We start from the raw sequence: 3,937 nt of genomic DNA, 5'->3' as shown, positions 1-3,937 counted from the left end.
ATGTCCTAGAAAATATTTAATTGGTTTATTAGGATAAAAATAAAAATAAGTCTACCTCGTGTGGTAAAATAAAACAAAATTCATTTTGATCCTATAGACTTGTAAATTGTGACTAAGAAAATAAAATGAAAGAGAATGTTTTTAAGTTTAAAAGAATTAGGAATTGAAAATTGAATAAATAAATAAATGTATAAATAAAATAATAAAATAAATATCAAATATATATATATATAAAGCAGCTGGCTGCACAGAAAGGCCGTGCGGCCAAATTGGTGAAATGGCCAAAAGGCCATTTCACGAACTGAAGGGCTTGGCCCTTCAGTTCCAAAAAATTAAAAAAAAAAAAAAAAATAGGATAACGTGAGGCGCATGTGCGCCTCACTTAAAGAAAAGAAAGAAACAGAAGAAGAGGCAGTGCCTCATTCCCTCTGTGGCCGGAAGAACAGAAAGGAGAAAGGGAGGGAGAGTTTTAAGCTTTTTCTAACGAAAATTGTGATCTACGAAGATCCAACGGTCGGATCTTCAATCCGTTTTCGACAACGTGATCCTTGCACTCGGATCTACGTTCGTACCGATTGTTTTAAGGTAAAACACTAAACTCATAATTTCGTAATTTTTAGGTAAAATCCTAAATATAAGTTTAATCCTTTATATCTTTTAGGTGTTTGAGCTTATTGGAGCTTATTTGAGGCTAGCCAAACTTTGGGTGGGAGTTTGGTGAATTTGGGTAAGTTTTTCCTTAAGCCTTAATTTTTGGGTATTTGATATTTATGGGATTTTAAGAGATTAACTTTTAGTAAATGTGATTGTGTTTAAAATATTGTTATTGGGGTTAAGTTTGGAAAAGCCCTAAGTTGATGGACTAGATTAACTTGAAGCTTTTAATTATTTAAAATAAGATTGTTAATTTGTGGGTAAATTATGGGAGATAGTGATGATTAATCTCACATTAACCATGGGTTTGGTAAGAATAAATATTTATAAGGTTAGGTTTTAATGTAGTAACTTGTATAAAAATTGAGGTTATGTTTATAAGCCTAGGAATATGGTTAAGTATGAGTTTAGGCAACTGTCGAGTAAAATAATCCTTAAACGATTCATGAGGTAGTGTAATTATTGGATGGAAACTAAATGGGTGCAATATGTTGTATTCAGCGGCACTTTGGAGGAGTGAGCTTAGGACTTGTTTGTGTCGGTGTGCAAGCAGTCAAGGTGAGTATTCTACTCACTGAGAAAAGATATTTTTATGTAATTTATAGAAATGCAAATGATATATGATTTTCTTACTGAACCAACGATATGTTAACATGTATGATTTGGATGTTTTAAGTAGTTTCAATTATGTTGAAATATCAATGATGTTATGAAATGATGCATGAATGAAAGGTTTTGAATTGATTGAAGTATTTGAAAGTGTGTTGTAGTTGGGATTTAATTATGCAAAGAAGAATGATGAAATTTCATGTTGATTGGTTCATGGTATTTGAAGAAAGCATGATTTGCAAAGAATATGAATATAGAGTTTGAATTGTAAAGCATAAAACATGAACTCATAATAAAGAAGAGAGCGTGAGGCTCATAATAATGAAGAGAGCGTGAGGCTCATAATAATGAAGAGAGCGTGAGGCTCATAATAAAGAAGAGAGCGTGAGGCTCATAATAAAAAAGAGAGCTTGAGGCTCATAATAAAGAAGAGAGCGTGAGGCTCATAATAAAGAAGAGAGCGTGAGGCTCATAATAATGAAGAGAGCGTGAGGCTCATAATAAAGAAGAGAGCGTGAGGCTCATAATAAAGAAGAGGGCGTGAGGCTCATAATAATGAAGAGAGCGTGAGGCTCATAATAACGAAGAGAGCGTGAGGCTCATAATGAACAAAAAGACTATCATGAGCATGCATAGCATTGTTTAAATTGTGTAATGTTTTCATGATAAGTATATTGTAGTTTTGCTAGACGTATTAGTATGCATAAGAGTCTTGATAGAAAAAGAACTTATGTATGTTGGTATCGGATTGTGTGATGTTTTTATGAAAGTATATTGTAGTTTTGCTAGACGTATTAGTATGCATAAAAGTCTTGATAGAAAAAGAACTTATGTATATTGGTATCGGATGGTTGCATGATTTAAATGCCATTGTGTTCTATAACGAATCTTTTACGTATAATACTAGTTGCCCAGTGTATTTAAATGTTTTCTATTAGTCGGTGTATGCTATATCAGTTATGGGGATTTTCAAAACAGAAGCTTATAAAATTGGTAGCTGTTATAGTGTACGCATGACTAAAAAGGGAAAAGTTGGTTCTTTGTGAAAACTCAGTGAATGGTATACCTCTGAGGTCTTAGTATATTTATTTATGCTAAGATTGTGGGCTCATAATTCCACCTATACGGATGTGGCAAACCCCCACAACCGTATAGATGTAGTTCCTGTGACTGCAGGTACACCTGACTTTGAGGAAGACCCTGTAGCTGCGTATTTGGGGTACTACGATTGAAGCACTCCGCGACAGTCGTACTGAGTTGGACTATGGAGTTCACTCTTTTGGGGTATTTTGTATATGGCTAGTGACGTAGGTGTCACATATTCTTTTGTGTAGCCATTCTTTTGTATCAATGGGTAAATGTAAACCTTAAACTGTTAGACAGATATAGCTCTTTTGTATGGACCACTAGTTAATTTTAGATGTGCTTTCCGTTATGGTTGTTGTGTTACAATTATTCTGCTTCTAGATAATACTCTGAATATCAAGTACATGGTATGGAGCGTGTACGTATGTTGGCTGAGCGACATGTAGTCGTGCCACTGTGAGGACTCGTTAATGTTTTATAAATCTTTTGTACACAAAAAAAAAAAAAAAAAAAACGGGTCGTCACACTAATGTTCTTTGTTTTTTGTAGAAGGATGAACCATCTTTGGTAGAGATTGAGTTGCCTTAGTTACTTTGTAAGTTGGTATCAGTGCGGGATTGTGGACTACTTTTTTGTTATAGTTAATGAAATCAAATTCTAATTTATGATTGATTTCTTTTTCTATTATGCCTTGAGTGAAACTAACTTATCTACTGCTTTACTTGGTTTTTTTATGCAGATACTTGGTATGTTTGGAGACGTGAAGTGCTGTATTTGGTGTTCAGTTTTTGATGGTGTGACATCCCACATCGCTTGGGAATGAGGATGTGCTTATGTGTATAAATGCACCATTTATGACACAACGCGTCTTAAAGCCGTGATGGTTATGAACCTATAAGAACTCCGCAGTTAAGCGTACTTCTGCGAGAGCAATCCCAGGATGGGTGACCTCCTGGGAAGTCTGGTTTGGGGAGTAAAAAACGGACAATATTGTGTCATTGGGGGTGGGTTGTTACAAATGGTATCAAAGCCATTGCCCAGCCTGAAATGGTGGGAGCGTGCACAAGCCCAATAGGGTCGCCAGCGGGGACGTTGGGTCCAAAGAGGGGGTGATTGTGACGTCCCACATCGCCTGGAAATGAGGATGTGCTTATATGTATAAATGCACCTGATCAGTGTCAAATATTGTGTATTTAAACCCTTTAATTTACATTAGTTAATCTTTTAGTTTTGTTATTTTTTAATATTTTTAGTTAGTTTTGATGTCTTGGTGTTTTGCAGGTGATTAAGAGAAAATAACAGTTTTTAACCGTTTTTGTTAGCTTTGGCTCATTGTGATTAATTTGAACTGATAATAATTTTTATAATAATTAATCCGATGGCTTAGGTTTGTAGAGCAGCTGGGCAGCACGTGTTTGCAAGGGACTTTTAAGTGAAAAAGAAAACAAATTCTTCCACATTCTCGGCCAAACCTGGCATTGAACGCACGAGCTGTTTCCAAATAGAGTATTAGATGGAACACGATTTTCTTTCCTTAAGAAGCACCGGATTGTTCTCGATCTCCATGCAAGAGACCTGGCAGTACATG

General features: G+C 35.4%; 1 long non-coding RNA gene across 1 annotated transcript; it reads left to right on the top strand.

Moving 5' to 3' along the window:
* Positions 1-424: 424 nt before the first annotated feature.
* Positions 425-2,698, top strand: LOC133861363 (uncharacterized). Its single transcript, XR_009899002.1, has 4 exons — positions 425-585; positions 662-727; positions 1,156-1,212; positions 2,419-2,698. It is a non-coding gene; the product is annotated as an uncharacterized LOC133861363 (long non-coding RNA).
* The last annotated feature ends 1,239 nt before the right edge of the window (positions 2,699-3,937 follow it).

Source organism: Alnus glutinosa, chromosome 2, assembly GCF_958979055.1.
Source record: "Alnus glutinosa chromosome 2, dhAlnGlut1.1, whole genome shotgun sequence".
NCBI lineage: Eukaryota > Viridiplantae > Streptophyta > Magnoliopsida > Fagales > Betulaceae > Alnus > Alnus glutinosa.
The sequence above is the reverse complement of the archived record's forward strand: the minus strand, read 5'-3'. Positions and strand labels throughout refer to the sequence as shown.